The sequence below is a fragment of the Betta splendens genome, chromosome 9 (genome assembly GCF_900634795.4).
Source record: "Betta splendens chromosome 9, fBetSpl5.4, whole genome shotgun sequence".
NCBI classification, from domain to species: Eukaryota; Metazoa; Chordata; class Actinopteri; order Anabantiformes; family Osphronemidae; genus Betta; species Betta splendens.
The window spans coordinates 14,474,160-14,485,836 of record NC_040889.2 but is presented as its reverse complement, the minus strand read 5'-3'; the positions used below and the strand labels follow the sequence as shown (position 1 = coordinate 14,485,836).

The 11,677-nt window shown below is 40.9% G+C and overlaps 1 long non-coding RNA gene across 1 annotated transcript; it reads left to right on the top strand.

Annotated features, from left to right (window-relative positions):
• The first annotated feature begins 1,264 nt into the window (after nt 1–1,264).
• Nucleotides 1,265–10,307, top strand: LOC129604665 (uncharacterized). The gene is made up of 3 exons (XR_008695732.1): nt 1,265–1,648; nt 3,537–3,595; nt 9,481–10,307. It is a non-coding gene; the product is annotated as an uncharacterized LOC129604665 (long non-coding RNA).
• The last annotated feature ends 1,370 nt before the right edge of the window (nt 10,308–11,677 follow it).

Below are 11,677 nucleotides of genomic sequence, written 5' to 3'. Positions count from 1 at the left end.
AAGCTTGAAAATAGAAATTTACAAAATGTTTCACATTTATAGATCTATCACAACATTAAACAATAAAAATATGATATACAATACAATTTAAATATACAATATAAAATATTAATACTGTATGAAACATAAGTGTTTCATTGGGATTTTATCTGACAGATCAACACAAAGTGGCACATAGTAGTGAACTAAAAGTAAAATGATCAGAAAATATTAAGAGGTGTGGTGTGTATATTTATTTAAGCACTGTTCAATCCATCTTCCAAAAAAAGAATGGTAACCTATGGTAACAGAACATTGAGTAGAGAAGCAGCCAAGAGGCCCATGGTAACTCTGATGGAGACTAACAGCTCTGCTACAAGAATTTGTTCAGAAGACAGAAGCCTGCTACCAATCTATTTCATGTTAGAGTATCAAAATGTAGGCCAATGTTAAAAGAGAGGCATACATTTGCTATACTGTATACACAGCAAATGACGAAGAAGGTGCTCTAGTCAGGACTGCATACCACGCCACACACACACTATCCCCACCATGGCAGCATCATACAGTAGCTGTGAGAACGTTTTACGTCAGCGGGAATGCTGCTCAGAGCAGATGAAAAGAAGAATGGAGCCATATAAGGGGCAACCTTAGAAAACCAGTTAGACTCTGACTTGAGAACTTGAAACTGGGCCGGGGGTTCACCTTCAAGCAGGACAACGACCCTAAACATCCAGCCACAGCGACAATTCAAATGGCTTAGATCAAAGCATGTGCATGTGTTAGAACCTAAATCCAATTAAGAATCTGTGACAAGACTAGAAAATTGCTGTTCACAGATGCTCCCCATCCAATAGACTGAGTTTGAGCTGTTTTGCAAGAAGACTGAGCAAAAATCAGCTTTCAGATGTAATTATTGTGAAAGGTGATTCTAGAAAGCAGTAACATATGGGCCGACTAAAGGTGCATGAAATCCACCCTTCATATATTTGTGAAACATTTGCCATCATTTTGTTTTCCATCCAAATCATATTAAAACTTTGTTTTAGCCTATCACTTAAAATGCCAATGAAATAAATTTGGTGTTTGTACAGTAACAGTTTATCTTTGGATCAGAGTTAATCTAGATCAGTAGATGTCAACTCGCCTGGCTTCAGGACTCACTATTAAGCTTTTAATTATATTTAATTATAAGGCTGGCATAACAAACAAGCAACATTTTTTTAAATGTAATCATTTTTAATAGACCCCTGTGTTTTAACTTAAAATACATTGACTGATATTATATAGTTTTAACTGAGAATACTAAATAAATCTGTGAGTTCCAACACTGCATTATAGAAAAAAATTCTGTTTCTGTCAGGAAACGCTCGGATGAGGACCCAAATGCACAGCAGAACACAGGTTGACGGTGATCAAAGGGTGGTTTATTCCGGGTAGGCAGAGACAGCGTCAGGGACAGGCAAGGTTCGTACACGAAAGCCAGAAAATAACAGTACCGAGTCGTCAGGCGGAGAAGCGTGGTCAGGCAGGCAAACAAGGTTGATCATTAACGCCAGGATACATGAAAACACAGCCGGACAGGAACAATGAACTGGGGAAACAACGATGACACACGAAACAACGATCTGGCAAAATACGAGGGTGAGAGGTGGAGCTTAAATACAAGGTGAGTGATGACTGATGAACTGCAGGTGTGCACAATGACCGGGTGAAGCAGGAACAGCTGTGATGTAACGTAAACCGGAAAGTGAAGCTAGAACCAAAAACAGAGACCGGGAGATTACCAAAATAAAACAGGAACTAATGTACTAAAACGGGACACAACAAGAAACAAAACCCCAGATCGTGACAGTTTCTTAAGTAGCAGTGTTTAGGTAGTCTTACTTGTGTTTAAATTATCATATGTGGGCTATGGTCAAACAGCAAGTGCCAATTAGCATTACAGGGCATAATCGTCACCTACTGTTAAGGAGTATGAATATAGTATGAAGATGGTTCGTCTTAAAAAAAAGCCTGGCAAAGGCCAGCAAGCCACCAGCTGAGAAACACTGATCTATAGAAATTATATCAAGTGAGGCGGATACCAAAATCAACCAATTAACTTACTTAAATGGCAAACTGTCAAAGTGGGTCAGGTCAGGAGTCCATCAGTACTGCATATACTGTACATTGAACTACTGTTAGTTACTACAGTACTAACAGGAAGTGAGGTCATGAGGTAACAAAAAGCAAAAAAAAAGGACTGAGCATCCTACACAACAGCGCCTACACAAAAGTGCCTCCAAAGGTCACAATATTTTTCAGGGCTCTATATTTTCTCCAGTGCATTGTATTTTTTTATCCTAGAAAGTTAAACTGTGAATGTCATCAAATAAAAGCTATAGTACATACAGTATACAGAGTAAACTACCTCGTGCCTTTTTTCTTTTCATTTAACTTTCACCACAACAGCTGGTTTATATTTTTCTCATCTTTAATTTCAGTAACATGATTGTTTGTCTGCTTGTAGAGTAGGACCAGCTTCAGAATGTGCTAAACACCACATAGGAATTTGGAAGACACTTGTTTATATTGCCTCTGATTTTTTGTTGCAGCATCTGTAGATTGTAGAAAAGTAAATTCCTCACACATCTGTCTCAAAACTTTCAGATGTTTTTAAGAATGTGGACCCTTTATACCTCATACAGTGAAGAGAACTAAATTGTTGTTATTATTTTTGCTGTAGAATTGAAACGGTGAAGCAAAGTGAATGCACTTTATTGAAGTCAAGTAAGAGTCACAGCTTTGTAGGAAGACACTGATTGTCTGTGTGTGTGTGTGTGTGTGTGCGCGTGCGTGCGTGCGTGCGTGCATGCGTGCAGGTGTGTTGGAGCTGACTGGCACCACAGTTTGACAGACTGTTGGATGCCTCGTTTTGGGAAAGAACATCAAGAGGCATGATGTTGTTGTAAAAGATGGTTAGAAAGCAATACAGAAATCTGTATTCTCAAAAAATGTACCTGAATAATTCAGGTTTTCCTAATTTCCTTTTCTGCGTCCTGTTTTGACAATTTTGACAACTGTAATTTCAGATTCTGACAGCCAAGTCCCTATTTTCATACACATGCACCACCAGCATTTGTGCAACCATACATTCTCAATATTATAATATTCATGCCACTAGTAGCAAACCTGTAGTTTGGCCTGTGCTTATTGCAACTACTTACACCAAAATACCGTTTGCAAGACTTGCCACTTGTGCTATGAGATAACTCAAGCTGACACAGAGGGATCACCAACACCTACATTACCTGCTCCATGAATAAATACAGGCTATTGCTTGACAGTGATAAATAAGGCCCAGGTTTAAGACCCTGTCAGGACTCACAATGAGATAATAGTGGTTAGCACTGTTGCCTGTGTGAGGATCCCAGGGTTGCCCATGTTCATGCATGTCTCCCTATGTCTGCACGGCAACTCTGGCTTCCTCTCACGCCGTGACACTTACAGGGATAAAGTGTCTCAGAAGGCGAGAAATCATCTTTTAATATCAGTCCACATATTTTTCTTTCCAGTGTTTCCAGTGTCATCAAAGTCCTGCTGACTTCTAACAAACCCTGCTGACAGAATTCTGGTAATGTGTAATAATTTGTAGATTTATGCATTTTCACATTATTGCAATTCTTGATGTATATGCTGTTTATCAAATGGAGCGTGTTGGTCTGCAACACATTTGTAACAATTTACAGTAAGACCATTAACTTAAGCCATGACAAGATAATTTTTCAGTGTTACCATCAGTACCTTTTTTGCTGAGTATCAGAGAACATCTGGACTTTTATCATTATGGACATTGTAATGACAAACGGTTCACACCACGTGTGTCAGGACTCTAGGTCTACTTCCTGTTTTAGCGCTATAGTTCTGGTTTCCAGTATCATTCTGTTCACGCTAACTTTACTTCCGGTTTTCAGTACACGCACCTGTGTTTCATTTGTCATTACTTACCAGGACATTTAACCACCACCTGTTACGTCAGTTATCCGCCAGATCGTTTGTACGCATGTCGTCACTTTCCAGCATTCAGTTGTTAAGCTTACCTCGTCTTCGACCCTGTTCCGTGTTCCCGACTATTGATTCTCGCCTGATCCTGACCGGTACCGTACTCTGTAGATTCTGCTGCTGAACCCTGCCTGTTTACTGGACGTGATTAAGCCTACTCCCTCTGTGCCTCAATCTTCGGGCCTACAAGTGTATGACCTGGACTGTCTGAACTACGATTCTTGTATTAAAGCCCATTTTACTTATACCATCTGTCTGCTGCATCTTCGCTGTGCATGTGGGTCCGATCTCTGCCAAAACCTGACAACGTGGCTTTGTTCCCACAGATACTCTAAGGCTAGTTACTGTAGCACTTGCCAAGAACTTATTCGATTCAGTGGAGTTTCATTTTTTGATGAGATGGCCCAATTTCTGCACATCTTTGCTATAGAAAGAACAATTTTCCAAACAGGTCTTAAGTGTTTCCTTCCTTCCTGTACTTGGATTTCCCGTAATTCTACTTTAAAGTAGAGTAGCAAAGACTAGCCACATTAATTTCTAATACGCCTCTTTACTGTAATGGCTCACGTTGGCAATTGGCTAATTTATAGCTAATAGTGGCTAATGGCTAATAGTCCAAAGGATGAAACTGCATTGCTTGCCTTATCTCGTTGTAATAGCCACGGCCATTGTGCAGAATGCTCCCATTAGGGGTGCAACCAGCTGCTGAAACAAAGCAAATCTGTTAAGTAAACAATCGGAGCAGGGATGTACCTTAGGCTAACACATTCATAACTAAACAACTTTTGTACTGTGGTTTACCTTGGAGATTAATACTAATACCAATAATAGTGCTAAGGTATGTGCACATACTCATACAAACATATACATATCATATACATACATATGTGCATTATTATACATATCCCATACTACTTAATAAAAGTCATGACATACAACACCACAAATTACATATTCACACATTATTGATATTGGTAGTGATAAGTATCAATAGTACTTACAGTTGGATTTGGAAAGTGTCCCACTACAAGGTTAGTAAGGCTGTAGCTTAATATTATTCACCCAAAGGGTGAGGCAGACGTTGGTGCATGAACAATGCCACTTGTGGAAGCCAGGGTGATGTGAGGGGCTCGGCCACCACGCCCATCCAGCAAGCAGAGGAAGGAACCCTAGCAGCCAGGGAGCCCACACACCTTCAGTTCCAGGAGGGCAGGTGTTATGACCCAAGCCGCCCACACAGAGCCCCCCAAGCAGAGCTGCAGCAGCCACAGAGACAGCACCCGAGGCCAGAGTGGGCCACCGGGGGTCAGCGCTGTCCGCCCCATGAGAACCAGGGGCAAACACTCCCCCCGTCGGGAGGGTCGGCCTGAAAGAGTAGAGCCCGAGGACCCACGGTCCGTAGGGAGCCCGCAAGAAGATGCCCCCGCACCCAGAGTGGGGCCCGCCCCCAGTCCACCACCCCCACGAGCGGAGCGGGGCCTACCCCATCGGCCCGACCTCATCCCCTGGCGCCACAGTGGCCTGCAGCACAAGGCCAGCAATTGGTGGGGTCAGCAGAAAAGAGACCACCCAGGCAGACGATCATCGTACCCCGGGCTGAAAACCGGACCCCCCACACTTCAACCGCACCACACGCATACCAACTCACACAAACACAGACGCATACACCCACCCACATATGCAACACACATCATCACATCAACACACACACACACACACCATAGACTCTCTCACAACAAACTAGTCAATCATACGTGAACCAATGCACTCTCAGATACATTAGGTGGGAGAGTTGAGGTTACCACTCTGTCTATCTTGAAGAAGAAATAAAATGTGACTGTACCTGACAGGTATGTGATGCATTAAGCACATGTTGTGGGAAATGAGATTAGAGCAGTGGATGTCAACCTCCAAAGTAGAGAGTCACACAGCAGTAGTCACTTGTGGATTCTGCCCAAAGAAGAACACAACACATAAATTAGACTGTTTATCTGGTCTCTTCCTGAATGGCCACTTAGCTCACTAATCCCTGTCGCTGCACTTACAATCATTGCCTGTGTCAAGGGTCCCATCGGAACATATAGACGGGACGTTACTCCAGAAACCTCAACAACCACAAGCCTTCTCCTCTAAACTTGTTATCTGCTCTTGCCGATAACAAGTTCTTCCACAATTATTATTCCACAATATTTCCCCACTCATCACAACACAAGCCTACAGTAAGCCATCGATGTCACTAAATTATTTTTTTATTTGTCTTTATCACCCTGTGGAATTATTGACTTGGCTTAGACTGTTGTCAGTGCCGTCACCTCCAAGTCCAATAGTTCAATACAACTGGTCTCAGTAGTATAACCTTAACCCTTCCCACCTTCTCACCAATCACTCCTGACACTCTCCTCCACTCACTCCACCCCACCTATTAATTTGTCTACCCCAACATGATTACTTTTAACAGTTCACTCTAAGCATTTAAACTTTCCCATCTCTTCACCTTGCAAGTGCACCATTCCACCAACTTGTACCTACAGTATATCTTTCTTATTTCTACTGGCTCCCTGTTTTCACTACTAATCAGTGTCATTGGGAATGTCAAAGTTTATGGAGACTCCTATCAATCACTTTTGCACATAAAGAAGGGTTTGAGTGCCATTCCTTGATAATCCACTTCCACCTTGAACCAGTCCATCATCCTTATTGCACACCTCACCGCTATCAGCCTGTCCCCAGTCATAGTCTGTACTACCCCCACATCCCTCTCCACCTCTCCTGACTTACCCCACAGCTCCTGTATTGGAAACTTCCTCTAAATCCACAAAAAACAGTGCAACTGCTGATCTCACTTGTTCTCTCCTAACAACCTCAAAGTAAAAAATTACAACTACTGTATATTGCTCTGTCTTGGCATGAAACCATATTTCATTGTCACCTCTCATATGCTTTTCATATATTCTTGGTATTGTTATTGTTAATCAAACATATGCCTTTGTAGTTTAAGCCTGTGTAGCTCTACAGATCTCCTTTTTATGTTTTCTGCACTCTGCAGATATCTTACTATTTAGTATGTTGTTAAACAATCTATTGACCACTCCACAGTAATCTGTCCTAATTTACAATTTACTGGTACAGTACTGTACATAATGCGAGCCAGCTACCCTTTTAATCTTTACTCTTGTCATAGTTTTGTCTAATTCATTCATCAGATTAATCTTAATTGACTGTTTCTCCTTTTATATGCTTAAGTGAATACAATTTTAAAAAAAGTATATGTTCTACCAGGCATCAAAATTCCCATTTGGATAATTTTTTATAGACGTAGATATAGAGATGATCTTAACTTAACTTAACGTAATTGGTCCCAGTGTGATTATCCTAATGTACGTAGTTCAAAAACAATTTTCCAAACCCTTCTGGAATTCTCATCCCATGTCCTTCGCCAATTTGATTCTTTATCACAATTAATGTTTTCACTTGACTGATTATCCCATTCCTGTGCGCTTAAATAAATTGGCTCCCATAGAAATTAATTAGTCTAATGCTTTTATACAATAGTTGTATAATCTCTAGAAGAGGAAGACAGTAATATTTCATACACATGAAATTAAATATTTTGAAGCTTTTATATATTAATTCCAATAGCTACAGCTCTTGGCTGACGGATATCAAAACCCATTCTCTACAATATTAGAATATTCAATTTAAGTTTGAATAAATTTCTAGTCTACGTATTGGAGCAAACCAGGGCTGGTAAGGCAGCCTTGGTTTGCTCCAATACGTTGCTTTTATGTCTAGTCCTTTCTCCCCATCACCTGATCTGTAGATGCGGCCAGGGAAATGTTTCAGGGTTTAGAGTTAAATCGAATGTTTTAGTAGCGCAGTAGCGTGGTGGCAGCTGTGCATGTGGGCCATAGTGACTGAATTCCTGTGCTCTGTGTAAGAGCAGTAGTTTCCCGCTCAGTGCGAGCAAGTTATCGGTTTCCCATCCACTTCTCCTCCACTCCTGTCCCCGTGCCCTATCAAGCCCCATGGGTAGATAACTAACGGGGGAATTTTGTAACATGGAGTAAAGTCTGATGTGAGTCTGGTTAAGATAATATCATATAATACATTAAAACAACAAAACTTAAATATCATACATAGTTAGTCTTTTCTTGTGCATTGTGATATGTCTGGTCACTCATGGATGAGTGCTGGATGCAGGTGAGATTCCCAAGAATAACAACTAGAGCAGATGGCATCAAATTGCGGTTAACTCACATGCTGCACTAAAATGTTTATTTTTACATGATGCTATGTATTGGTGACTAGGTGGATAATTTGGTCTATTTGCTTCATTCCTTAAGGATGCATTAGACTAAAAGCTTGTTTTAGTAAGTGTAAGAATCTGGTCAGATTTGGATATTTGGAGCAGTGTCTGGATCTAAGTGTGGTGCGACCAAAATGCTGTGTCAGAATGACTTCATTCTGGTTTATTTCATCTTAAAGTGGTGAATCATTTCAAAAGGTGGACACTGTTGGTATATGAAATGGCAGAAAGAAACAAATAATGTACTAAATATAACAAAATTATGACAAGCGAATATCACTAAACAATATAAAAATTTAATTATTCTTCCCCTGTAACACTGCAAATAAATCGATACATGACCCGTCGGTCGGAATGCGGCTGGCTCGTCACCTTAATAAAAAGAGACAACATGTGATTAAACAAGCATAACTTACATTTTTCTACACTCAACAGTACTACAATCAGGTGCGAAGCAGCCATGCACAAACAGAGTCAAGAAGTGGGGATCTAATTATCAGTGACAGGCGAAGGCGGAAACATTACTACATCTCTACTGACAGATAGAAATTTCCTACAGCCCAAAATATGTGAACATATTTGAATTAGTACACACACTTATCTTGGTAGTCATCAGGAAAGGCAGGAAGCACTACTAAGCAGCTGACATGACCGATTTTCAATTCCCCAGCAATGGTCAGGCTGAGAGGGAGGCAGGGCCAGCCTGCTGGAGCACAACTGCTCAGTCTGTCTTTGTTTTTCCTCGCATACACGCACAGCACTAATATTCAATGGCCGAAAGTCTCACTGTAGATTATTTGGAAGACAGCAAGTTCTTCAGCACAGTCTGATATTCGCGGTTAGTTGTGTTAGCCAGAGTACAGCGCCAACAAGTTACTCCGTTTAGCGGAGGACGAGGCTGCCTGTAAGGAACCGGCTCTTGCAGCAGGGAGCCCAGAGCTGGCGTCGGTCAATGGAGCAATGACTAAGTAATATATTACACTTTTTATTGTTTCAACTTGCGCTTTGAAGTTTAAGTAAAGTTACGAGCTGCTGTTTCTGGTGTTTTAGACTGTCAGAAGTAGCGTTAGCTTATGTTGCTAACGCTAGCTTGTATATTAGCTCTGATTTGCTGTCAGTAACTAATTCTATGTTACTACTTCATTTTGTAGGCAATGTCAGCTTCACTGCTGCCGATTCCTCTTGGATGAAGTTGTGACAATCAGCCTTCGCACCGCAAGGGGCACTCCTGTGTTTTTGTGTGAGTCATTTCCTGAGTTAATTTCCTGTGTTCTGTAATGAGTTGATGATATCCACCTGCTTCATGTTGTATTTAAGTCATGCCTTTTGTTTCACCCGTTGGTGGTGTGTTAAGTCGTAAACACGGTCATAAGCTCGGTAAGCTATGTTGGGTTACAAGTTTTGAAGAGAGGAGCCTTTTGATGGAATGGAGTTTTTGTTTTCTTTGATGGTTGTCCTTAAGGTTTGTATTGTGTATCTGTCTTCTTTGTTTAAAGATGTAGTTTAGCCGGATGGGTTCAGTACTGTTTAGTTTATTCAGAGTTGTGTCGAGTGAGTGTCTTGTGTTTTATGTTTAGGTTTGTGTGCCAATTAGGAATGGAGCGTTTCTACAGTACTATAGTTCGTTTACGTAGTAGTTTTTAGTTTTCCTGCATAGCAGCGATTTTTAGTTCTCACGTTTTTGTTTGATCTTGAGTGAGTTTATGTTTGTATTTAATAAATCATTTTATGTTAAACTGTACTTCCTGTGTTTGGGTTGTGCGTTTGGGGTCTTTCAATGTCTTTTCAATGTCAATGTTTTGTCGTCTGTATGCAATCTGAACAGTCTTTACAATTTTACAAGGCGTGATCTGATGCAGTTTGATCATTGAGATTGGAAGTAGGTAAAAGAGAATGAGGACTGGATAATTCTGCTGTTTACTGCTTCGATCTTCTGTCAGTAAAATATAAAATGTTAAACCTTTGAATCCCGTATTTTGAGTCTTGTTTAGGTATAAACATAACTGTTCCTCAAATATTGTGAAATTAGCAAAATTTTTATGGGATTTGATCCTGCTGTCTCTGCAGCAAAATAACACTTCACACATGGCCTTAACCACCACACCACTGAGAGCTCACTACTGATTTGACATCATGCAACAGATATGACATACCTAAAGACGCTTTTTCTGAACAGTAGGAGCTAGATTAACCGGTCACCACAATCACATTGGTGTTACGTTCAGCAGTTCCAGGGCCCATATGTCTCCCAGTGTTTTTTTTTTCATGGACAACGGGTTCAAATGGCTATTTGGGTGTTTTGGCCTGACCCCTGGCCTAGAAGGATAGTCAGAGTACGAAGGTCTCAGGAATCCACCGCCAGGAAAGAAAGCTAAGTAACTATGCCACAACCCTGGTGGATATGGATGGTATGGAAGGGAGATGTTTCCTCGTAGTTCATTGTGCAATAGAAAGCAAATGCCTCTCAGCGGTTGCCTAGCACTATAATAGAGTCCTGGATTTGTTAGCTGGTCATTTATAGAAGATAATAGTAATAATTCGTTAATGGTACAAATATAAAATGGGTTCCATGAAAGAGATGTGATGGATACCTAAACAAATTATAGCTCAGTGTCACAGTATTCACAAACGCAATGGCAGCAAGCAGCTGAACTGAGAGATACTATCATAAGCCCTCGTAGCTGGTTACTAAGACTAAGTGAAATAAGCTATACTAGAATATGAAATTAATAATGGTTACTGCACCCAATATTGAGACCCAGCATCTGACATATACTGCAATAAATTACAGCAACCTTGAGTTGCTTGCTTGCAAGAGGATTTCTAAATATGTAGAAGCAGGTTATAGGCCAAAATCAAGGCAGCAGGAGAGAAGTTAGGTGTGTTGAAGGACACGCTTCAGATGTAATGCAAGCGGTCTGTACCCGAGGCATTAGATACTGCCATAGCTCACACATTTAGCTACACTAAAGAGGGAAGGTGGGAGAATAAATGTTCCTCACTGAGCCATCCATCCAGCCATCCATCCATCCATCCATTTTCTACTGCTTAGTCCCATGCGGGGTCACGGGGGTGCTGGAACCTATCCCAGTTATCTACAGGCTAGTCAGAGTACACCCTGGACAGGTCGTCAGTTCATCGCAGGGCCTGACTGAGACATTGGAAGTATAATGTTAATGGAATGGTTGGAGAGAGCAAGACCAAAGAATATGTGGGAGACGGAAGCATCACATTACAGCAATGCTCAGTGGATTTTTCATCTATGTATTTATGCTCTACACCTACTTGTTAAATAAGATAAAGAAAATAACCACAAATGAACCAGCTGCTGATGAATGGGTCCCAGAA